This window comes from Macaca mulatta, chromosome 12 (genome assembly GCF_049350105.2).
Source record: "Macaca mulatta isolate MMU2019108-1 chromosome 12, T2T-MMU8v2.0, whole genome shotgun sequence".
Lineage (NCBI taxonomy): Eukaryota > Metazoa > Chordata > Mammalia > Primates > Cercopithecidae > Macaca > Macaca mulatta.
Window position 1 is genome coordinate 94,384,457 of NC_133417.1, and position 26,753 is coordinate 94,411,209.

At 39.6% G+C, this 26,753-nt stretch overlaps 1 long non-coding RNA gene across 1 annotated transcript in view; it reads right to left on the bottom strand.

The window, feature by feature from the left end:
• LOC114671376 (uncharacterized) overlaps window positions 1-26,753 on the bottom strand; it is a 125,984-nt gene that overhangs the window by 88,106 nt on the left and 11,125 nt on the right. The window contains exon 2 of the long non-coding RNA XR_013402078.1: window positions 15,557-15,728. This is a non-coding gene — a long non-coding RNA (uncharacterized LOC114671376). The remainder of the gene's footprint in view (window positions 1-15,556; window positions 15,729-26,753) is intronic.

Here is a 26,753-nt window from a genome sequence, read left to right on the forward strand (position 1 = left end):
GGAAGAAGAAGAATTTTAGCAAGGAAAAGAAAAGAAATGTAGGCTCATGGGAACCTTTCACAGTGAAGTATAATGTAACTTGTGTTAGGGAGGGGCCGGGTTTGGTAAAAAGGAATTAAGGGCCGAGACAGGCATGAACTAGGACTCAGATGTCCAGGTAAAAGTAACAATCCCAGCATTGAGTCCATTCACTTAAAATGACTGATGAAAGATTCAAAAAAGAAAAACAGCTTCCTAGGTGTCTGTTTTTGTTTTTTGTTTGTTTGTTTTTATTTTCTGTCTCACTCTGTCACCCAGGCTGGCGTGCAGTCGCAATCTCAGCTCACTGCAACCTCCGCCTCCCGGGTTCAATAGATTCTCCTGCCTCAGCCTCCCAAGCAGCTGGGATTACAGGCACCCACCACTACGCCTGGCTAATTTGTGTATTTTTAGTAGAGACGGGGTTTCACCATGCTGGTCAGGCTGGTCTGGAACTCCTAACCTCAGGTGATCCGGCCGCATCGACCTCCCAAACTGCTGGGATTACGGGAGTGAGCCACCGAGCTCGGCCTTGTGTGTCATATTTTATAGGATGCTATATTGATTTATTTTCAAAAGTGAACTTACAGAGCACCATGAGGAATAAGGAATCTCTAGAATGAAGTTCAAATAACAGCTCTTCAATCTTCACAAGTGTAAAATCAAGAGGGAAATTTACATACAGCCCTCTTGAGGAAAAATAGTAATTATTAAAGAAATACAGTAAAAATTCATATTGTAAATATAAACATTTTCCTAATTGTAACATAATATGCACAGATGGTTCCTGCTCATTATTACAAAAACAGCTCTCTACATTAATATTCAAAACAGCAATGCTCTTTCCTTTATTCTTGGACAGCTTTCAAACTGCTTCCTGGGACCCTAAAGACCCTAATAATGTTTCCCTTCTAAGCTGGGCATGGTGGTTCACGCTGGTAATCCCAGCACTTTGGGAGGCCAAGGATCACTTTAGGACAGGAGTTCGAGACCAGCCTTGCCAACACGGCAAAACCCCGTCTCTACTAAAAATACAAAAATTAGCCAAGTGCAGTGGCATGCTCCTGTAATCCCAACTACTCGGAGGCTGAGGCCTGAGAAAGGCTTGAACCCCCGAGACAGAGGTTGCATTGCAGTGAGCCAAGATCGCACCACCCCACTCCAGCCAGAGTGACAGAGTAAGACTGTCTCAAAAAAGAAAAAAAGAAAAAAAAAAAGAATGTTTCCATTCTAGAGTCTTCTACTCCTCAATGACTTTTCCTTAGGCAAAGGACACAACAGCATTAGATGTTAATGTCTTTTCTTTAATTCTTATATTTTGTGGATATGTAAAATTCATAGGCAGCACTTCCTCCATATGACAGAAAAGCAAATATCCAAATATTAGAATTAAATAATAGGTGTGAACAAAAACAAAGGAATGATATTCCAAACTTCCATTAATAAGAAGCATTAGTGAACTGTAGTGGAAAGAACTCTGGACTGGGTTTATCTTATTACTTTCTTTCTAGTCTCTTAAGTTAAAAACTTAATTATTTTCAGTCGTCTTTGTGCTCTAATAAATACCACTTAAAGATACAAACTTTCCTCTGAATAGTGCTTTCTTTGCAGTTTTGGTATGTTAGCACTCCCATCATTTATTTCTAATAGTGATATGTTCTGACATTTTAACGTCAGTTGTTTAGGGGAAATTTTTTTTAATTTTCAAATAGATAATTTAATTTTGCTTTCCTCAATATTCTTTAGACAATTATTTATAATTTCGAATTTTCTTGAACTGTAGTCAGTAAGTATGGCCTGCAGGATGTATGCTATTATCCTTTATGGTCTAAATGATGGTCTTTTTAAAATATTCCATGTGTGTTTTGGGAAAAAAGTATGTTGTCTATTGAATGTGTATGTAAATTAGATCAATCTAGTTAATTATGTTATTGAAGTATTCTGTTTCTCTACATTTTTCTGCTTGGTCAGTGGATTTGTAATTGTCAACTTCACCTTTAATTCTATTGGTCCTGTTTTAAGTAGTTTGAAGCTATGTTGTTGAATCATAACATATCTTATTGATGGAATGGAATATATGTGTGTGTGTGTGTGTGTGTGTGTGTGTGCGCGCGCGCGCGTGTGTGTGTGTATATATATATATATATATATTTTTTTTTTTTTTGAGACAGAGTCTTGCTCTGTTGCCCAGGCTGGAGTGCAGTGGTGCCATCTCGGCTCACTGCAAGCTCCACCTTCCGGGTTCATGCCCTTCTCCTGACTCAGCCTCCCGAGAAGCTGGGACTACAAGCACCTGCCACCATGCCTAGCTAACTTTTTTGTATTTTTAGTAGAGACAGGGTTTCACCGTGTTAGCCAGGATGGTCTCAATCTTCTGACCTCGCGATCCGCCCGCCTCAGCCTCCCAAAGTGCTGGGATTACAGGCGTGAGCCACCGCGCCCAGCTAGTGAAATATGTTTTTAAACAACATAAAAGTAACTGTTTGTTCCTTTGAAAATAATTTTCCCTGAATAATACTGATTTATTGTTAAAACTACAATCCTTTTATAGTATCTGTTATATTTTTTCCTGACTTTATTTCAAAACTTCTGTATTTTGTTCTAGACTATGTCTTTTGAAAACACATTTGTAGTCCATTGAATTTGCTCTCCTAATATCTTTGTCTTTTTTTATTGGGGTGTTTAGGGGACATTTAAAAAGCATAACAGCTTTTTAAATGTATTTATTATAGAAACCCTTTGTCATCTGCTTATTTTTTTCTAAATCATATGTTCACTTATTAATGTGTTTATGGTGTTTTTGCTACATAAAGGATTTTTATTTGTATAAAGTTAAAAATACGTAGCTATTTTTCATGGCAGAAGGATTACCAGCCTTGGTGATAAGGTCATCTTTCCCCTAAATTGTAAATGTTCTTCTAGATTTCCTTGAAAATCTCTAATTGTTTTGATGCTGCAATTACTTAATTATTCTATCTGGAATTTATGGACTAAAACATAGTCTATTTTTATTTTATTGCAATTGTTAATTAGTTGAGATAGTACGATATATTACTGAATAACTAAATATGATTTCTTACAGAATTGATCTACCAACTTTGTCATATATAAAATTTCTGGAATCTATTTCTGTATTAATTATTCTATTTTAATGATAAATGTGTCTCTTTCTAGGATAATAGTGACTGTGACATGTTTTGATTTCTGGTAAGTTAAGTCTTCCTTACTATTCTTTTATTTTTCATATTTGGTTGACTCTTGCATGGCTTTCATGTTTCTATGTAAATTTCCAGATTATTTTGTTTAAATCCAAATAAATCTCTGTTGGAATTCTAATTGGAATTGAATTTTATTTATACATTAATTTGATGAGGGATTAATATTTTTATGATATATAATCTTTCTATTCAAGAATATAAAATGTTTTATTCACTATTTCTATATCAACTTTTTTTTTTCATTCCCGTATATGGATGAGAATATGAGATATTTGTCTTTGTCTGGCTTATTTCATTTAACATGATGTCCTCCAGTTCCATCCATGTTGCTGCAAGTGACAGGATTTCATTCTTTTTATGGCTGAGTATTGTTCCATTGTGTGTGTGCATATATACATTCATATATACATTGTGTGTGTGTGTGTATATAGATATACACACAATAATTTCTTCATTCATTGTTGACACTTAGATTGATTCCATATGTCAGCTATTATCAATAATGCTGCAATAAACATGGGAATGCAGATACCTCTTCAACATACTGACTTTGCTATTTAATTTATATTTATTTGTATTAAAATCTTGTTCTTTTTAAATTTGTAATATATTCATGTGGGACAGAATTCAAAACATATAAAAGGAAGAGTTATCTTAAAAGATTATGAAGTATATGACTGATTTATGAACTCACCAATAATGAAGAGCAAAAATACATGGATAAACAATTTGTAAAAGAAGAAAAAATCTGACATGTCTTTCCATTTGTTTAGATTTTCATTTTAATAAAAATTTGTGTTTTCTCAAATAACTTGTAATCTTCATTGTGATTTCCTGAAATTTTCTATCATCTGCATAATGAGTTAATGGGGATATGATAAGAAAATATTGAATGGTGGCACCAATATCTGTGACTCCCCCCTGAGGATGAAGTTTTGCTTTGGTTTATTGTTTTGGAAAAGAGAAGGAGCTCCAAAAGTTATCACTTAGTCTTTTCTAACTCAGTGACCATGACTACATGGAAAAAAAGAGCTAAAACAGGACATCTGCTTTTGCTGAGTATACTATTCCAACTATAAGTTCAGGAACTGAGAAAATAACCACAGAATAGATTCGTGGAGTCACTAGGCCCTTGTAAGATAGACGTGGACCAGAAGTCCATTTTCCTCTGATTTGTGGAAAATAGTAACTATGTAGGCCTTTAGAGATTATCAGTAGTTCAGAGCCAGTGTCAATATTCCCAGAGAAGTCTTTGTACTTCCTTTTCCCAGAGTACAATTATCCTGATAAATGGCCACTTGATCCTTTTAGGTAAGACTAGGGGAAAGATCTCTAGCATATAATTTGATGTGATGGTTAGGTCTTTCCTCAGCAAGACTCAGTCCCTCTTTAATTCTAAGAATGAATACACCTGAGTATGGAAAATAAGATGGGGCCATAACCCAAGTCTGGAAATTGGGGGAGTCAAGTTAGGCCTCTGTTCATAATACCAAGGGATTTCTTGGCTATACAGATAAAGTATGACTTAGCAGGTGATCCAAATGTAATAGTTACAGGAACCTGAAGGCCAAATAGTTACCACAAAAACCCAAACCCCCAAGGGTAACCCACAATCAATACACAGAGCCCATCAGGAAAATCCTCTTGTTGATCCTCAGGAAGATGATTCTGAGAAGCATCTTCATGCTCTTTAAATGTTCTGGGTAGGATTGAGTCCACTTGCTCATGGGATGACCTCAATAATATCCCTTATATTGACTTTTTTCTTTCTTTCATAATCTCTCTCATCCCTCATTTCTGCTATCTAGAATTTATCTCCTAGTCTACCAATGTACAAGTTCTTATCCCTGGCCCTGTAAATTGCTATTTACAGTATTTTAACAATTAACAACGTACTCTACACATACACAAAAGTCACTAATGCAGGAAAGAATAAAATCATTAGTTTTCAATTTTTTTAGGCAATCTAGAAACAAGATGTTAAAATTCATCAAAATAATACAAAACAAGTAGAACCACAACAAGTGCCTGGAAATTGGTCTTGGTTTTATTTTTAAGGTTGAAAGTCAAATAAAAATAAAAAATTGGCCAAGTATGGTGCTCACAACTGCAATCCCAGTATTTTGGGAGGCCAAGAGAGGAGGATCACTTGAGGCCAGGCATTCAAAATCAGCCTGGGCAACAGAGAAAGAACCCATGTCCACAAAATAATTTTTTTTAATTAACCAAGAGTGGTGGCACTTGTCTATAGTCCTAGCTACTGGAAAGACTGAGGCAGGAGGATTGCCTGACCCCAGGAGTTTGAGGCTGCAGTGAGCTATGATCCTACTACTGCACTCCAGCCTGGGCAACAGAGCAAGACCAAGACAAGATGAAAAGAAGGAAAGGAAAGGGCAAAGGGGAAAGGGGAAGGGGAGGGGGAGTAGGAGGAGGAAAAGGAGAGGAGAGAAGGAAAAGAGAGAGAGAGGGAAGGAGGGAGAGAGGGAGGGAGGGAGGCAAGGAAGAAAGGAAGGAAGGAAGGAAGGAAGGAGGGAGAGAGGGAGGGAGGGAGGCAAGGAAAGAAGGAAGGAAGGAAGGAAGGAAGGAAGGAAGGAAGGAAGGAAGGAAGGAAGGGAGGGAGGGAGGGAGGGAGGGAGGGAAGGAGGGAGGGAGGAGGGAGGGGAAAAGAGAGAGGGAAAGAGAGAAGGAAAGAAGGAAGGGGAGGGGAGGGGAGGGGAGGGGAGGGGAGGGGAGGGGAGGGGAGGGGAGGGGAGGGGAGGGGAGGGGAGGGGAGGGGAGGGAAATTACCAGTACCTTTAAAAACAGATATGAGAAATTCTCACTTTGGCTAATGCTGTCACACAATTCATTTTCAAACAATTCATCCATTCTGCATGTTGAGTTCTGATTCCATGATTCCAAGTATTAATGGATAATGGAGAACTCATTTAATTCAGATTTTATGAATTATGAATTACTTAGAAAACATAAATTTTAAGAATAAGGAAAAAAAACAGAGTAGACATCAGTGACACGTAATCAAGAATTTAGTAAAGTCCCACAGTATTTTGGAGAGCCAATTTGCTGTAAAAAACAGGCATGAAAATAATACTGTATTATAGATGCCAGGAGTCTTCTCCATATTCACAATCATTTTAAGCAACTAGTCTCCAATCTCATTTAATTGTGCATCCCAACAGTTTTAAAAATAATTTTACTATATGTCCCCCAAATATATGTATATTTGTATATGTATAAATTAGATAAATAGGTCTACACTAAAATATACAAGATTTTAGTATTAAAATAAAATATAAATTTAAAAGAATGAAATCAGAGAAGCCACAAAGATAGATGGATGAAATCAGACCCTCAGTAGAGGCAGTGACTGACCAGCCTACTCCAAAGGCAGAAAGACTATTCCTTAGGGTTTTCCTGTTCCCATCCTCCATCAGCCCCAGCTATACTTTTTACAGTCTGTTTCCATAAGATTTCCTAAATCTTTTTACCTAGCCACCTTTCATCTAAGAACATCAATTAAGGACATTTCTGTTTCTTACAACCAAATGATACCTAAAATAACATTTTAAAAGTAAACATTCTTCCCTTATAAAGCATTGTTCTTGTCTTTAATTTAAATATATTTGAAATATTCTGCTTAAAATAACGCTATTGTTTAATATTAGAGAAAACAGTGGAATAATCACTATACTAATAAATTACTTTATTTTAAAAAGAGCTCACTAATCCAGGAATAATTTTAAAAGCTAAATTTGGCAATAAGCATTCTATTTCTTGCAATTTTTTTAAAGTATTAATACTCTTTACTTAAAGATAAACACATGGCCCACCACACACCTACTAAATTAGGATATTTCTTTCTTATCTCTCTCCTGCTCACAAATAACCTCACCTTAAGAAACATAACTTGCAGGGAAAGGGAAGAGTAACATGGCAGAACAGGACTCTCCACGCAATCATCACCCCACAAAAAAACATTAATTTGAACAACTATCCATGCATGAAATTACCTTCTCAAGTGCTAAGGAAAAGTGGTGAGAGATCACAGTACATGGTTATAGCATAATAATAATAATACGAAAAGACACACTGAGGAGAGTAGGAAAGATAGTTTTATGTTACCTGCAGCACCTCTTCCCCAACCCCAGGCAGCACAGTGCAGTGAAAGCCACCATCTGCTTGGGGGAAACAGAGAGAAGTAAGCAAAGGAATTTGCCATGGACACTAACACAGGGACCACCACAGTGAAAATCACTACCACTCAGACCCCCACAGCCCCTGACTCTAGGCCAGTGCCCACAGACCAAGCCTCAGTGACTGCCCAGGGACCAAGTGGAAACCATAGCTCCTGCAAGACAGACTCAATCTGCAGTCCGCATCACCACTGACCATCTACAGTGGCCTTGGGCCTTGAATAATCTCAGTAGCATACAGGAGGTAGACCTCAGCAGCTGTAGGTTTCACACATGCCTTAGCAATGTACCAGCCTCTGTAACTAAGGATTTCTGGCACACACCAGCTCCACATCAGCTTCAGTAACCACAAGATTCCAGTCTGGCATTGTGCCAGCCATAGTAGTCCAAGCTTATGATGCTCCCTAGGACTGCAATGGCCACAGTGGTCCCAAGAATAGCAGCCAGACCAGATGATCTGCCCAGAATCTCTGGACAGGCTTACTATTGGAAGGCATTCTTAGACAAATCCAGTCTATGAAGACTGGAATAAGTACCTACTGGAATAAGTACCTCTGCCTCCCAGGTTCAAGTAATTCTGCCTCAGCCTCCTGAGTAGCTACGATTACAGGTGCGTGCCATCATGCCTGGCTAATTTTTGTATTTTTAGTAGAGACGGGGTTTTACCATGTGCAGACATTATCACATAGCCACAATGACCAAGAACATTTAGGAAAACAAGACAACACCAGAGAGAAAAAATAAAGTGCCAGTGACTGGCCCTAAAGAGTTGTAGATGTATGAACTGCCTGACAAAACATTTATAATAACTGTTTTCAGGAAACTTAGCAAACTTTAGGAAAATAGAGAGAGATAATTCAAAGAAATTAACAAAACAATAAGTGACCAGAATGAAAAATTCAACAGAGATTGAAATAATATTTTAAGAAACAGAAATTTTGGAACTAAAAAAATACAATGAACAAAATATAAAATATTATAAAGAGCTCAAACAGCAGAATTGATCAAGTACAAGAAATAATTTGTAAACTCAAAGACTTCAATACCCCGCTTTTAGCAATGAACAGATCATCCAGACAGGAAATCAATAAGAAAGCATAGTACTTAAACTACTATTTAGACCAACTGAACCTAAAGGACATATGCAGAACACACATTCTCTCAACGGCACATGGAGCACTCTCCAGTATAAATCATGTATTAGGCCACAAAACAAGTTTTAAATTCAATAAGATTGAAATCACATCAAGTATTTTTTCTGACCACTTGGTATAAAATTATAAGTCAATAACAGAAGGAACTTCACAAAATTCACCCAAGACTGGGCGCGGTGGCTCATGCCTGTAATCCCAGCACTTTGGGAAGCCAACACAGGCGAATCACGAGGTCAGGAGTTCGAGACCAGCCTGACCAACATGGTAAAACCCCATCTCTACTAAAAATACAAAAATTAGCCAGGCATGATGGCACGCGCCTATAATCCCAGCTACTTGGGAGGCTGAGGCAGGAGAATTGCTTCAACCTGGGAGGCGGAGGTTGCGGTGAGCCGAGATCGTGCCATTGTACTCCAGCCTGGGCAACATGAGTGAAACTCCATCTCAAAAAAAAAAAAAAAGAAAAGGAAATTCACCCCAAAAAAATGGATATTTAAAAACATACTGCTAAACAACAAATGGGTCAATGACGAAATTAAAAGGAACATTAAAACATATCTCGAGACAAATGGAAATGAAAACACAATATCAAAAGCTATGGGATATAACAAAAGTTTTAAGAGGGAAGTTTCTCAGCATTAAGTGCCTACATCAAAAAATAAAAATTTCAAATAAACTACCTAACATTGCACCTTAAGAAACTACAAAAATAGGAACAAATTAAGCCCAAATTTAGTAGAAAGAAGGAAATAACAAAGATCAGAAAAGAAATAAATGAAATAGAAACTAGGAAAATAATAGGAAATTTTTTTAATGAAGAGTTAGTATTTTGAAAAGATTAGGAAAAACATTTACCTAAACTAAGGAAAAAAGAGAATAAAACAAAAATAAATAAAATTAGAAATGAAACCAAAAATATCACAGCGGATAACACACAAATACAAAGGACAATAAGAGACTATTATGAACAATTATATGCCAACAAATTGTGTAACATATAGGAAATGGATAAATTCCTTGACATACACAAGATTTAACTATAAAGAAAAGGAAATTCTAAACAGATCAATAACAAGAAAGGTGATGAATTTGTAATAAAATGTCTCCTATCAAAGAAAAACCCAGGACCTGGTGACTTCACTGCTAAATTCTACCAAACATTTAAAGAGTAACTACTACCAATCCTTCTCAAACTCATCCAAAAAATTGGAGAGGAGGGAATACTACTAAATGTATTTTATGAGACTAGCATACCAAATCGGATGTGGGGGGGGAAAAAAAGCTACAGGCGGGCGGGCGCGGTGGCTCAAGCCTGTAATCCCAGCACTTTGGGAGGCCGAGACGGGCGGATCACGAGGTCAGGAGATCGAGACCATCCTGGCTAACACGGTGAAACCCCGTCTCTACTAAAAAATACAAAAAACTAGCCGGGCGCGGTGGCGGGCGCCTGTAGTCCCAACTACTCGGGAGGCTGAGGCAGGAGAATGGCGTGAACCCGGGAGGCGGAGCTTGCAGTGAGCTGAGATCCGGCCACTGCACTCCAGCCTGGGCGGCAGAGCCAGACTCCGTCTCAAAAAAAAAAAAAAAAAAAAAAAAAGCTACAGGCCAATATCCTTGAGCAACATAGATGCAAAAATGCTCAACAAACTACTAGTAAACCAAATTAAATAGTATCTTAAAAAGATCATTCACCATGATCACATGGGATTCATCCCAGAAATGCAAGGATGATTCAACATATGCAAATCAATAAATGTAGTATACTACATTAGCAGAATGAAAGACAAAATTATATCATTTCAATATATTCAGAAAAGCATTTGACAAAATTTAACATATTTTAATGATTAAAAAACTGAATAAATTAGGTACAAAAGAAATGTACCATTCCACATTAAAGGCCATAGCTAACAGAATATCCAATGGAGAAAAATTAAACCTTTTTTTAATACCTGGAACAAGACAAACATGCTTATTTTCACCACTTTTATTCAACATAGTACTGGAAGTCCTAACAAGAGCAGTTAGGCAAACTAAAGAAATAAAAGCCATCCAAATTGGTAAGGAAGAAGTTGTCTTTACTTTCATGATATGATTTTATGTACTTTTTTAAAAAAATTAAAAACCCTCCAAATAATTGTTAGAACTAATAAACAAATTCAGTAAAGATGCAGGATACAAAATCAATACACAAAAGTCAGTGGTACTTCAGCAACCTACTTGAAAGGGAAATCAAGAAAACAATTCCACTTATACTAGCTACAAAAGAAACAAAATACTTAGAAATAAATTTAACCATGGAGATGAAAGAAATCTACACTGAAAATCATAAAACATTTATGAGATAAATGGACTGAAATAACTAATATTGTTACAACGTCCACACTACCCAAATATATTCAATGCAATCTTTATCAAAATAGCAATGGCATTCTTTACATAAAGAGAAAAAACATTCTAAAATTTGTGTGGAACAAAAAAAGACCCAATTAGCCAAAATAATCTTGAGCAAAAAGACCAAAGCTAGAGGCATCACACTACCTGACTTCAAGATACACTGAAAACTTCTAGTAACCCAGCAGCCATGATACTAACATAAAAACAGACATATATACCAATGGAACAAAATAGCCCAGAAATAAATCTACTCATTTGCAGCCAACTTATTTTTGACAAACTAAAAACAGTGGGGAAAGGACAGTCTCTTCAATAAATTGTATTGGGAAAAATGGATATACTCATGCAAAGAAGGAAATTAGACACATCTCACAGCATGTGCAAAACCACAAGGAGGTATCATCTCACTTCTGTTAGAATGACTATTATCGAAAAGACAAAAGATAACAAAATTGGCAAAGATGTAAGAAAAGAGAACTCTTGCACACTGTTGGTGGGAATGTAAATTAATACAACCATTATAGAAAACAATATGGAGTTTCCTCAAAAAATAAAAAAATGAAACTACTATATGATCGAGCAATCCCACTACTGGGTATATATCCAACGAAAATGAAATCAATATGTCAAAGAGATATCTGCACTCTCATGTTTATTGCAAGCAACATATTCACAATAGCTAAGATATTGAATCAATCTAAGTATCTATAAACAGATGAATAGAATTTTTTAAAGTGGTATACATGCACAATGAAATACTATTCAGCCACAAAATAAGAATGAAATTCTGTCATTTGTAACAACAAGTATAAACCTGGAGGACATTATGCAGAGCGAAATAAAACAGGTGCAGAAAGACAAATACCACATGATACAATTTGAATCTGTGTCCCCACCCCAATCTTATGTTGAAATGTAATCCCCAGTGCTAATGGTTGGGCCTTGTGGGAGGTGCTTGAATCACGGGGGCAGTTTCTCATGAATGGGTTAGCACCATCCCCCTGGTGCTGTTCTCGTAACAGAGTCCTCATGAGATCTAGGTATTACCAGAACAGAGCTCTCATGAGATCTAGTTGTTTAAATGTATGTAGCACCTCCTTCCCATTCTTGGTCCTGCTCCTGCCATGTAAGATGCCTCACTCCGCCTTTGCCTTCTGCTATAATTGCACATTTCCTGAGGCCTCCCCAGAATCTGAGCAGATGCCAGAAGTATGCTTCCTGAATAGAGTGTGGAAGAACCCTGAGCCAATTAAACCTTATTTCTTTATAAATCACCCAGTCTCAGATACTTCTTATAGCAGTAAATACAGAAAATTGGTACTCAGGAGTGAGGCATTGCTACAAAGATACCTGATAATGTGGAAGTGACTTTGAAACTGGGTAATGGGCAGGTTGGAAGAGTTGGAAGGCTCAGAAGAAGACAGGAAGACAAGGGAAAGTTTGGAACCTCCTAGAGACTTGATAAGTTGTTATGACCCAAATGCTGGTAGTGATATGGACAAGGACGTCCAGACTGAGGAGGTCTCAGATAGAAATTAGGACTTTACTGAGCTAAAGGGAAAAGTCAAGCTGGGAACTGCTTAGGGGCAACCTGCCTCCCATTCTATTCAAAGTCACCCCTCTGCTCACTGAGATAAACGCATTTCTAATTGCATCCTTTGGAGAGGCTAATCAGAAACTCAAAAAAAAAAAAGCAACCATTTGTCTCTTATCTGCCTGTGACCTGGAAGCCCCCTCCCTGCTTAAAGTCTTACCATCTTTGCTTCGAGTTTTCCCATCTTTTCAGACAGAACCACTGTTCATCTTACATATGTTGATTATGTCTCATGTCTCCCTAAAATGTATAAAGCCAAACTGTGCTCTAACCACCTTGGGCACATGTCATCAAGACCTCCTGAGGCCGTGTCATGAGAATGTGTCCCCAACCTTGGCAAAATAAACTAAGTTAACTGAGACCTGTCTCACATTTTCAGGGTTCATAAACTTCAGTAAAGGTCACTTTTGCTATGCTTTGCAAAGAATCTGGCTGTATTGTGCCCTGCTCTAAGGATGTGTGGAACTTTGAACTTAAGAGGGATGATTTAGTGTTTCTGGCAGAAGAAATTTCTAAGCAGCAAAACATTCAAGATGTGAGCTGGGTACTTCTAACAACCTATGCTTCTATGCATGAGCAAAGAAATGACCTAAAACTTGAACTTATATCTAAAAGGGAAGCAAAGTGTAAAAGTTTGGAAAATTTGCAGCCTTGACATGTAGTTCAAAAGAAAAGCCCATTTTCAGGGGAAGAATTCAAGCAGCCTGCAGAAATTTGCATAACTAAAAGGAAGGCAAGTACTGATAGCCAAGACAATGGGGGAGACACCTCAAAGGCATTTCAGAGACCCTCGACAGCCCTCCCATCACAGGTCCAGATGTCTAGGAGGGAAGAATGGTTTATTGGGCCAGGCCCAGAGTCCCTCTGCCCCACGCAGCCTCAGGAAACTGTTCCCTACATCCTAGCCACTCCAGCTGTAGCTCAAAGGGGCTCAGGTACACCTCAGGCTGCTGCTTCAGAGGGTGTAAGCTTTACAGCTTACACGTGGTGTTAAACCTGTAGGTGCAGAGAGGGCAAGAGTTGAGGCTTGGGAGCCTCTGCCTAGATTTTAGAAAACATGTGGAATAGCCTGAATGTCCAGGCAGAAGCCAGCTGCAGGGGCAGAGCCCTCACGGAGACCCTTTACTAGGACAATGCAGAGGGAAAATGTGGGGTTGGAGCCTCACATTTTCACAGTGCCCCACTCCCCAGTGGGGCACTGCCTACTGGAGCTATGAGAAGAGGACCACCATCCTTCAGACCCCAGAATTGTAGCTCCACCAACAGCTTATACCATGCATCTGGAAAAGCCACAGACATTCAATGCTAGTCCACGAGAGCAGCCACAGTGGGTGAATCCTGCAAAGCCATCGGGGCAGAACTTCCCAAGGCTTTGGGAGCCCACCTTTTGCACCAGCATGCCCTGAGTGTGGGACAACGAGTCAAAAGATATTATTTTGCAGCTTTAATATTTAATTACTTTAAGCTCACAAACCCCTGCTGGGTTTCAGACTTGCACAGGCCTGTAGACCCTTTCTTTGGCTGATTTCTCCTTTGGAATAGAAGTAATTACCCAATGCCTGCCCTGCTGAGTTTCAGACTTGCACGGGGCCTGTAGTGCCCTGGTTTTGGCCAATTTCTTATATTTGGAATGAAAGCATTTACCCAACGCCTCTACCCTCATTGTATCTTGAAAGAAACTAGCTTGTTTTTTTATTCTACAGGCTCATAGGCAGAAGAGACTAGTCTTGCCTCAGAGGAGACTTTGGACTGTGGACTTCTGAGTTAATGGTAGACTGAGTTAAGACTTTGGGTCATTGTTGAGAAGGCATGATTGTATTTTGAAATGTGAGAGGGGCAAGAGATTTGGGAAGGGGCAGGGTGAAATGATATGGTTTGGTGTGTGTCCCTGTCCAAATCTCATGTTGAAATGTAATCCTCAATGCTTAAGGTAGAAGGTGATTGAATCATGGGGGTGGTTTCTCATGAATTATTGAGCCCTATACCCCTAGTGCTGTTCTCATTATAGAGTTCTCATGAGATCTGGTTGTTTAAAAGTGTGGGCCAGGCAAGGTGGCCTGTAATCCCAGAACTTTGGGAGGCCAAGGCAGGCGGATCATGAGGTCAGGAGTTCGAGACCAGCCTGGCCAACATAGTGAAATCCCATCTCTACTAAAAATACAAAAATTAGCTGGATGTTGTGGCATCCACCTGTAGTCCCAGCTACTTGGGAGGCTGAGGCAGGAGAATTGCGTGAACCCAGGAGGCAGAGGTTGCAGTGAGCCAAGACTGTGCCACTGCACAACAGTGACAGAGTGAGACTCCGTCTGAAAAAAAAAAAAAAGTATGAAGCACCTCCCCTATCTCTCACTCCTGCTTTTGCCATGTAAGATGTCTCACTCTCCCTTTGCCTTCTGCCATGATTGCAAGTTTCCTGAGGCCTCCCCAGAAGCTGAGCAGGTGCCAGAATTATGCTTCTTGTACAGCCTGCAGAACCATGAGCCAATTAAACCTATTTTCTTTATAAATTATCCAGGACCAGTTATTTATTTATAGCAGTGCAAGAATGAACAAATATATTACTCATTATGAGGCAACTTAAAAAGTCGATGTCAAAAAATAGGAAGTAGAATGGTGGTTACCAGAGGCTGTGGTGATTGTGGGAGTAGTGGTTAGGGAGATTTTGGTCAAAGCACACAAAATTACAATCAGGCAGGAAGAATAAATTCAAGAGGGCTACTGTACAGCATGGGGAACATAATAAATAGCAATATGTTGTACTCTCGAGGAATGCCAGGAGAGTGAATGTTAAGTGTTCTTAACACAAAAATGATAACCGTGTGAGTTGATACCTATATATTAATTAGGTAGATTTAACCATTCCAGAAGGTACATGTGCTTCAAGTCATCGCAGTGTACACAATAAATACATATAATTTTATCTGTCAATTTTTAAAAAGTGTTAAATTTGAAAAAAAAAAAAAAAAAAGAAACATAACTTACAGCATCAGTATCTAAATCCTTGTGGTCCTCAGCTTCATCTTCTGTGTCCCAAATTCTTATGTGGGAGAATTTGATTGGCTCCTTGGTTCATATACCCTCTCTAATTACCTGTGTCTTGGAGGGATTTCTCCGAGACAGTGGTTTCCAAAGAAGGGTGACTCTAAGATGATGCCTGGAGGTATGAGAATTTAAAAGTATAACTTCAGTTTCACCTTCATTGCTTATTTCATTTACTTCTCATCTGGCAGGTTCAGGGGTTGCCCTACTTAAGAGTCTCATGTCCCACAAGACATTATATCTCTTGTAACAACTCCACAGGGTTCCAGGATTCACATGAGAAACACACCCAATTACATGAGTTAACACACTCAGGAAAGCCCAAATTACAGCACTCTCATCAGGTATTTATGAGACATTTGTAACTCCTCTTTGTTTAGTTGCAGTGTATCAATCAGGGATAATATTACCATAGGCAATATTGACTGTAACATAGTTGACATTATTCTTCAGGTATTTATGGGGCATTTATAATTCCTCCTTGTTTTGTTGCAATTTATCATTCAGGGATAATATTACTGTAGGCAATACTGACTGTAACATAGTTGAAATTCTATCTTCATCTGATTTCTAGTGGAACAGAGAGAAAATTAACTAAAGGTCACATTCTTAAGGTATAAAAGGAAAAGTCTACTAATTCTTTACTAACTCTCCCCCACAACTAGTTCTTTAATGTATTTACTGGCATCAACAGATTTGCTTTGAAGTTGCTCTCCAAGAAGTAAAACACGGGCCACAGCATGTTAGTGGAGTTAGGCCAACTCCTCTCCCTTGCACTGCACCTACCTCCCAATTCTCTTGTCCAAGAACATTTACGGAATATCTTGATTATCCAGAAATACCACATCTTGCACAAGACTCTTAAGTCCTACAGAAAAAAAAAAACTATTCCTATTCACAATTGAGTTGAGATATAGATACTCATCCAATGGAGGGGTTCAAAAGAAGAGGTGTGAAACAAAGGAAGCTAAACTAAAAGGAGATCCAGCTACATGAGTAAGAGGAAAAGATCCCCAGGACTGACAAAGATGTTAGGGCCTGAGGTCACCACACCCAGGAAGCGCAAGAGGTCAGGGGATTTCCGTTTCCTAGCTAAGGGAAGCCATGACAGACTGTACTTGGAAAAATGGGACATTCCCACCTAAATACTGTGCTTTTCCCTTAGCAACTGACAGACAAGAAGATTCTCTCCAGTGCCTGGCTCAGTGGGTCCCACACCCACGGAGCATTGCTCACTGCCAGCGCAGAAGTCTGAGATCAAACTGCAAGGCAGCAGCCTGGCTGGGGGAGGGGCGTCCTCCATTGCTGAGGCTTCAGTAGGTAAACAAAGCAGCTAGAAAGCTTGAACTGGGCGGAGCCCACCAAAGCTCAGCCAGGCCTACTGCCTCTATAGACTCCACTTCTGTGGGCAGGGCATAGCTGAACAAAAGGCAGCAGACAACTTCTGCAGTCTGGCAGCTCTAAAGAGAGCAGTGGTTCTCCCAGCATGGCGTTTGAGCAATGAGAACAGACAGACTGCCTCCTCAAGTGGGTCCCTGATCCCTGTGTAGACTAACTGGGAGACACCTCCCAGTAGGGGCCGACAGACACGTCATATAGGCAGGCGCCTCTTTGAGACAAAGCTTCCAGAGGAAGGATCAGGGAGTAATATTTGCTATTCTGCAATATTTGCTGCTCTGCAGGCTCTACTGGTGATACCCAGGCACACAGGGTCTGGAGTGGACCTCCAGCAAACTCCAGCAGACCTACAGCTGAGGGACCTGACTGTTAGGAGGAAAACTAACAAACAGAAAGGAATAGCATCAACATCAACAAAAAGGATATCTACACCAAAACCCCATCTGTAGGTCACCAACATCAAGGACCAAAGGTAGATAAAATCACAAAGATGGAGAGAAACAAGAGCTGAAAATTCTAAAAACCTAGAGTGCCTCTTCTCCTCCAAAGGATCGCAGTTCCCCACCAGCAACAGAACAAAGCTGGACAGAGAATGACTTTGATGAGTTCACAGAAGTAGGCTTCAGGAGGCCAGTAATAACACAATTCTCCAAGCTAAAAGAGCATGTTCTAACTCGTCACAAAAAAAAAGCTAAAAACCTTGAAAAAAGGTTAGATGAATGGCTAACTAGAATAAACAGTGTAGAGAAGACTTTAAATGACCGGATAGAGCTGAAAACCATGGCACAAGAACTTCGTGGCGCATGCACAAGCTTCAATAGCTGATTCAATCAAGTGGAAGAAAGGGTATCAGTGATTGAAGATCAAATTAATGAAATAAAGCAAGAAGACAAGGTTAGAGAAAAAAGAGTAAAAAGAAACAAACAAAGCCTCCAAGAAATATGGGACTATGTGAAAAGACGAAATCTAGGTTTGATTGGTGTACCTGAAAGTGATGGGGAGAATGGAACCAAGTTGGAAAGCACTCTTCAGGACATTATCCAGGAGAACTTCCCCAACCTAGCAAGGCAGGCCAACATTCAAATTCAGGAAATACAGAGAACACCACAAAGATACTCCTCAAGAAGAGCAACCCCACGACACATAATTGTCAGATTCACCAAGGTGGAAATGAAGGAAAAAATGTTAAGGGCAGCCAGAGAGAAAGTTTCAGTTACTGACAAAGGGAAGTCCATCAGATTAACAGCAGACACCTCAGAAGAAACCCTACAAGCCAGAAGAGAGTAGGCGACAATATTCAACATTCTTAAAGAAAAGAATTTTCAAACCAGAATTTCATATCCAGCCAAACTAAGCTTCATAAGTGAAGGAGAAATAAAATCTTTTACCAACAAGCAAATGCTGACAGATTCTGTCACCACCAGACCTGCCTTAAAACTGCTCCTGAAAGAAGAGCTAAACCAGTACCAGCCACTGCAAAACATGCCAAATGGTAAAAACCATCAATGCTAGGAAGAAACTGCATCAATTAACAGGCAAAATAACCAGCTAACATCATAATGATAGGATAAACTTCACACATAACAATATTAACCTTAAATGCAAATGGGCTAAATACCCCAATTAAAAGACACAGACTGGCAAATTGAATAAAGAGTCAAGACTCATCAGTGTGCTATATTCAGGAGACCCATCTCACATACAGAGACACACATAGGCTCAAAATAAAGGGATGGAGGGAGACCTACCAAGCAAATGGAAAGCAAAAAAGCAGGGGTTGCAATCCCAGTCTCTGATAAAACAGACTTTAAACCGACAAAGATTAAAAGAGACAAAAATGGTCATTACATAATGGTAAAGGGATCAATTCAACAAGAAGAGCTAACTATCCTAAATATATATGCACACAATACAGGAGCACCCAGATTCATAAAGCATGTCCTTAGAGACCTACAAAGAGACTTAGACTCCCACACAATAATAATGGGAGACTTTAACACCCCACTGTCAATATTAGACAGATCAATGAGACAGAAGGTTAACAGGATATCCAGGAATTGAACTCAGCTCTGCACCAAGTGGACCTAATAAATATCTACAGAACTCTCCACCCCAAATCAACAGAATATACATTCTTCTCAGCACCACATTGCACTTATTCTAAAATTGACCACATAATTGGAAGTAACGCACTCCTCAGCAAATGTAAAAGAACAAAAATCACAACAAATGGTCTCTCAGACCACAGTGCAATCAAATTAGAACTCAGGATTAAGAAACTCAATCAAAACCGCTCAACTACATGGAAAATGAACAGCCTACTCCTGAATGACTACTGGGTAAAAAACGGAATGAAGGCAGAAATAAAGATGTTCTTTGAAACCAATGAGAACAAAGACACAATGTACCAGAATCTCTGGGACACACTTAAAGCAGTGTGTAGACGGAAATTGGTAGCACTAAATGCCCACAAGAGAAAGCAGGAAAGATCTAAAATCAACACCCTAACATCACAATTAAAAGAACTAGAGAAGCAAGAACAAACAAATTCAAAAGCTAGCAGAAGACAAGAAATAACTAAGATCAGAGCAGAACTGAAAGAGACAGAGACACAAAAAACACTTCAAAAAAAATCAATGAATCCAGGAGCTGGTTTTCTGTTTTTTGTTTTTTTTAAAGATCACCAAAATTGACAGACCACTAGCAAGACTAATAAAGAAGAAAAGAGAGAAGAATCAAATAGATGCAATAAAAAATGAGAAAGGGGACATCACCAGCGACCCCACAGAAATACAAACTACCATCAGAGAATACGATAAACACCTCTACGCAAAGAAACTAGAAAACCTAGAAGAAATGGATAATTTCCTGGACACTTACACTCTCCCAAGACTAAAACAGGAAGAAGCTGAATCCCTGCATAGACCAATAGCAGGCTCTGAAATTGAGGCAATAATTAATAGCCTACCAACCAAAAAAAGTCTAGGACCAGACAGACACACAGCCGAATTCTACCAGCGGTACAAGGAGGAGTTGGTACCATTCCTTCTGAAACTATTCCAAACAATAGAAAAAGAGGGAATCCTCCCTAACTTATTTTATGAGGTCAGCATCATCCTGATACCAAATCCTGGCAGAGACACAACAAAAAAAGAGAATTTTTAGACCAATATCCCTGATGAACATCAATGCAAAAATCCTCAATAAAATACTGGCAAACCAAATCCAGCAGCACATCAAGAAGCTTATCTGCCATGATCCAGTTGGCTTCATCTCTGGCATGCAAGGCTGGTTCAACATACACAAATCAATAAACTTAATCCATCACATAAATAGAATCAATGACAAAAACCACATGATTATCACAATAGAGGCAGAAAAGGCCTTCGAAAAAATTCAACAGTCCTTCATGCTAAAAACTCTCAATAAACTAGATATTGATGGAATATATCTCAAAATAATAAGAGCTATTTATGACAAACCCACAGCCAATATCATACTGAATGGGAAAAGCATTCCCTTTGAAAACTGGCACAAGACAAGGATGCCCTCTCTCTATAAATCATGCTGCTGTAAAGACACATGCACATGTATGTTTATTGCGGTACTATTCCCAATAGCAAAGACCTGGAACCAACCCAAATATCCAACAATGATAGACTGAATTAAGAAAATGTGGCACATATACACCATGGAATATTATGAAGCCATAAAAAATGATGAGTTCATGTCCTTTGTAGGGACATGGATGAAACTGGAAACCATCATTCTCAGCACACTATCGCAAGGACAAAAAACCAAACACCGCATGTTCTCACTCATAGGTGGAACTGAACAATTAGAACACTTGGACACAGGATGGGTATCATCACACACCAGGGCCTGTTGTGAGGTGAAGGGAGGGGGGAGGGATAGCATTAGGAGATATACCTAATGTAAATGATGAGTTAATGGGTACAGCACACAAACATGGCACATGTATACATACGTAACAAACCTGCACGTTATGCACATGTACCCTAGAACTTAAAGTATACTAAAAAATAAATAAATAAATTTTAAAAAGGATGCCCTCTCTTCACCACTCCTATTCAACATAGTGTTGGAAGTTCTGGTCAGTGCAATCAGGCAAGAGAAGGAAATAAAGGTATTCAATCAGGAAAAGAGGAAGTCGAATTTGCAGATGACATGATTGTATATTTAGAAAACCCTGTCGTCTCAGCCCAAAATCTCCTTAAGCTTATCAAGCTACTTCAGCAAAGTCTCAGGATACAAAATCAATGTGCAAAAATCACAAGCATTCCTATACACCAATAACAGACAAACAGAAAACCAAATCATGAGTGAACTCCCATTCACAATTGCTACAAAGAGAATAAAATACCTAGGAGTCCAACTTATAAGGGATGTGAAGGACCTCTTCAAGGAGAACTACAAATCACTGCTCAACAAAACAAAAGAGGACACAAACAAATAGAAAAACAGTTCATGCTCGATAAGAAGAATCAATATTGTGAAAATGGCCATACTGCCCAAGGTAATTTACAGATTCAATGCCATCCCCATCAAGCTACCAATGACTTTCTTCACACTATTGGGAAAAAAACTACCTTAAAGTTCATATGGAACCAAAAATGACCCCGCATTGCCAAGACAATCCTAAGCAAAAAGAACAAAGCTGGAAGCATCATGCTACCTGACTTCAAACTATACCACAAGGCTACAGTAACCAAACAGCATGGTACTGGTACCAAAACAGAGATATAGACCAATGGATAGAACAGAGGCCTCAGAAATAACACCACATGTCTACAACCATCAGATCTTTGACAAATCTGACAGAAACAAGAAATGGGGAAAGGATTCCCTATTTAAAAAATGATGCTGGGAAAACTGGCTAGCCATATGTAGAAAGCTGAAACTGCATCCCTTCCTAACACCTTATACAAAAATTAACTCAAGATGGATTAAAGACTTAAATGTTAGACCTAAAACCATAAAAACACTAGAAGAAAACCTAGGCAATACCATTCAGGACATAGATATGGACAAGGACTGATGACTAAAACACCGAAAGCAATGGCAACAAAAGCCAAAATAGACAAATGGGATCTAATTAAACTAAAGAGCTTCTGTACAGCAAAAGAAACTACCATCAGAGTGAACAGGCAACCTGCAGAATGGGAGAACATTTTTGCAATCTACCCATCTGACAAAGGGCTAATATCCAGAATCTGCAAAGAACTCAAACAAATTTGCAAGAAAAAAACAACCCCATCAAAAAGTGGACAAAGGATATGAACAGACACTTCTCAAAAGAAGATACTTATGCAGCCAACAGACACATCAAAAAATGCTCATCAACACTGGTCATAAGAGAAATGCAAATCAAAACCACAATGAGATACAATCTCAAGCCAGTTAGAATGGCGATCATTAAAAAGTTAGGAAACAACAGATGCTGGAGAGGATGGGAAGAAATAGGAATGCTTTCATGCTGTTGGTTGGAGTGTAAATTCATTCAACCATTGTGGAAGACAGTGTGGCGATTCCTCAAGGATCTAGAACTAGAAATACCATTTGACCCAGCATCCTACGACTGGGTATATACCCAAAGGATTATAAATCATGCTACTATAAAGACACATGCACATGTATGTTTACTGCGGCACTATTCACAATAGCAAAGACTTGGAACCAACCCAAATGTCCATCAAAGATAGACTGGATTAAGAAAATGTGGCACATATACACCATGGAATAGTATGCAGCCATAAAAAAGGATGAGTTCATGTCCTTTGTGGGGACATGGATGAAACTGGAAACCATCATTCTCGGCAAACTATCACAAAGACAGAAAACCAAACATCACATGTTCTCATTCATAGGTGGGAAATGAACAATGAGAACACTTGGACACAGGGCGGGGAACATCACACACCAGGGCCTGTTTGGGAGTGGTGACCTGGGGGAGGGGTAGCATTAGGAGAAATACCTAATGTAAATGACCAGTTGATGGGTGCAGCAAATCAACATGGCACATGTATACCTATGTAACAAACCTGCATGTTGTGTACATGTACCGTAGAACTTAAAGTATAATAATACAAAATTTAAAACAAATTGAACCAATAGACTAGTTCATGCAGGGATGCCACAAACTTTTAATTTGTAAAAAAATAAAAATAAATATCTGCAAAGCATAATTTAAAACAGAGTGCAATGCTACAGAGTATGTGTATAATTGCTCTGACAATTCTTTCCTTACTTTTTCACATTGTCAAGTTTTCTCTTTCTCCTGTGTCCTTTCCTTCCACCCACTATCTGCTAGTCACTACATCAGAAAAAAAAAAAAAAAAAACCTTGCCTCTTGGCATCAGTTACCCTCCAACTATCATATTATTTTTTTCTCTACGTAGCAAACCTCCTATGCTTCTTGCTGTCTCTAACTTTGCTTCTCTATTCTCTCTTGACCTCATTCAGATTAAATTTTCACTTCCATCATTCTGCTGAAACTGCTTTTATGAAGATCCCCAAACACTTCCATATTGCTAAGGGCAAGGATCAATTTTTTGTGTTTTTGTTACTTAATCTATCAGTATGAGTTGACAAAAAAAATGAGTTCTACACCCTTGAAATATTTTCTCTCCTTGAGTTTTGGCTTTTTGTTTGTTTGTTTTTGTTTGTTTGAGACAGGGTCTCACTCTGTCACACAGGCTGCAGTGCAATGGCATGATCAAAGCTCCCTACAGCCTCAACACCCTGGGTTCAACCAATCCTCCCATCTCAATCTCCCAAGCAGCTGGTATTATAGGCATGTACCATCATGCCCAGCTAATTATTTGTATTTTTTGTAGAGATATCATTTCGCTATGTTGCCCAGGCTGGTCTCGAACTCCCAGGTTCAAGCAATCTGGCCACCTTGGCCGCCCAAAGTGCTGGGATTACGGGCAGGAGCCACAAGCCACTGTGTCCAGCCTCTCCTTGCTTTTATGGTACCATATTCTCCTGGTTTTCTGGCCATTTGCTGGTTTCCTTCTCATCTTCCTGACCTCTAAATATTAAACTGTCAGACTCAGTCCTTGGACTTCCTCTATTTTCTATACACACTCACTTCATTGTTGACCTCACCAAGTATCATCTCACCAATGACTCCTAAATTTATATCTCCAGCAAAGACCTGTACTCTAGATTCCAACAGAATATCTAACTAACTACATTTCCATTTGAATGTCCTGTAATAAGAAGCTCACACCCAGTTCCTAGTAGTCTCACTCCCTCTTCTGTTCTTCCATAGTCTTCCCAATCTCCATGCATGGTAATTTCAACCTTCAAACTTAGGTCTAAACCCTGGAGTCATCTTGCCACCTATCCTCTTACATACAGTATTTGAATTTGATTTATCAGAAAATACTATTTGTTCTACCTTCAAAATATACGCATCATTCGAACATTTCTGACCACCTTTATTGCCTTAGTCTAAGCCACCATCATCTTTCAACTGTACCACTTCAAAAGGCTCCTAACTGGTCTCCAAGTTTTGGTTCCTTGTCCCCCCATCAGTCAGAATCAGACTTAACCTGCTGAAAGGTTAACCAAGGCCAGGTGTGGTGGCTGTGCCTCCTAGCACTTCAGGAAGCTGAACCAGGAAGGTCACTTGAAGCCAAGAGTTCAAAACCAGCCTGGGCAAGATAAAGAGACCTTGCCTCTACAAAATAAAATTTTTTAAATTACCTTGGCATGGTGCCATGCACCTGCAGCCCCAGCTACTTGGGAGGGTGAGGCAGGAGGATCCCTTGAGCCCAGGATATTGAGGCTGCAGTGAGCTATGATCATGCCACTGTGCTCTAGCCTGAGCAACAGCGCAAGACCCTGTCTCAAAAAGAAAGAAAGAGAGAGAGAGAGAGTGAGAGAGAGAGAAAGAAAGAGTAAGGAAGTTAAGCTAGAGACTCTGAGTTTCTGTCAAAACGGAACCAGAACCCTCCACCTTTTCCTTCCCACTAATTATGGTTGAAAATCCTAAACAAAACATAAGAGAAACAGAAGTCTCTAAACAGTGGATAGAGTGGGTGGACTGGGTAGGAAGATGAAGACTCCAAGAAAGACCTGGTAGCAAGTACCAAAAATGAAGCAGCTCTACCTCCATCTGGTGGTGTGTGAAATGAGCTCTTTGGAATCTCGTGGTTCCACTCCAAGTGAGATCCAATAGTGAAGCTGTGCTCACTCAACAGCAAAAGCAATGTGGGGCAGGGAAAACAGTGGTGGCCACATATGTTCTCTGCCCATACTACTTTGCCTCAACTTAGGTTCAGCTATGGAAAAGTAGGTAACAATGTCAAGGAGAAAAAGCCCGGGCTTTCTAACAAGAGACCCAAGAAGGGAACCACTGAAACTGAAAAATGTAGAATATCAAAGAGAAAGAAGCTGGAGAAAGGGATCCTTTAAATCATGAAATATTGGGCTTTCCTCTGAGCTTTTCATGTATGAAACTGAATACAATTAGCATGGTCAAGGCTTTAGGGATTTTAACAGGACCCAGGATATCTTAATACCCAGGACACAATCCTAAATTACTCAACACAAAAAAACAGAACCAGAAAAACTTTAACAACTCTCAAGAGAAAGGGAATCAACAGATGACAACCCTAAGATAACCAAATGTTGGATTAAAAAAAAATAATAAAGGTTCAAGTCACTTATTAAAATATTCCAGTCTTCCTTCCTTCCCCACCAGCCTCTCCCCACAAGCTCTTCTCCCCACCTTCCTCTTTCCTCACCATCTTCTTTCCCCACTTACTCTCCAAAGTTCTTCTCCTCTTCCTTCTTTCCCCACCTCCTCTCAAGTCCTTCTCCCACCCACTCTTTTCTCCCCACCCTCTTCTTTCTCCCGCCATCTTTTTTCCCCACTACCTCTCCTTTTTCTTTCCCCACTCCCTCACTGCAAGTTCTCCTCCCTACCATCTTCTTTCACCATTATCTTTCCCCACTCCCTCTCCTCATGCTGCCTTCTCAAGTTCTTCTCCCATCTTTTTTCCCAACCGTCATCTATCCCCACCATCTTCTTTCCCTCCTGTTTTTTTTTGTCTGCCATCTTTTTTCCACCCCATAACCTTTTCTTTCCCCATTCCCTTGCCCCAAGTTCTTTTTCCCCACTCTTTCTTTCCAGTCTTCCTCCCTTCTCCACCGTCCTCTCCCCAAGCTTTTCTTCCCACCTTCCTTTTTCCCCACCATCTTTCCCCACTCCCTCCCCACAAGTTCTTCTCCCCACTGTCCTCTTTCCCCATGATGGTCTTCTTTCCACATCGCAGTCTTCTTTCCCCACCTCCTCTCCTCAAGTTCTCAGCACTGTTTTTGCTCCCTACCCTTTTCTTCCTCTCTGCCGTCTTTTTTCCCCCCAAGTCCTTCTCCCCACTGTCTTCTTTCTCCACTCCCTCTCTCTCCAAGTCCTTCTCCCCTTCTCTTCCCACATCCCGCTGTCTCCTCCCACAATCTGTCCTTCTCACCCCCAAGGTCTTCTTCCCGACTCCATCTCCTTAAGTTAGGTTCCCTACTATCTTTTTTTCTTCCACCATCTTCTTTCCCCAAGGTCTTCTCCCCAAGTTCTTCTTTCCCCAAGAAGGGGTGGAGGAGAGAGAATGAGAAGCCCGTCGGAAGAAGAGACCGGAGCCAGGAGAGAAGTCCGTGGGAAGAAGAGAAGGGAGCAAGACGTGGGGAGCTGGGGTGGGGGAGGGTGGAGACCGGA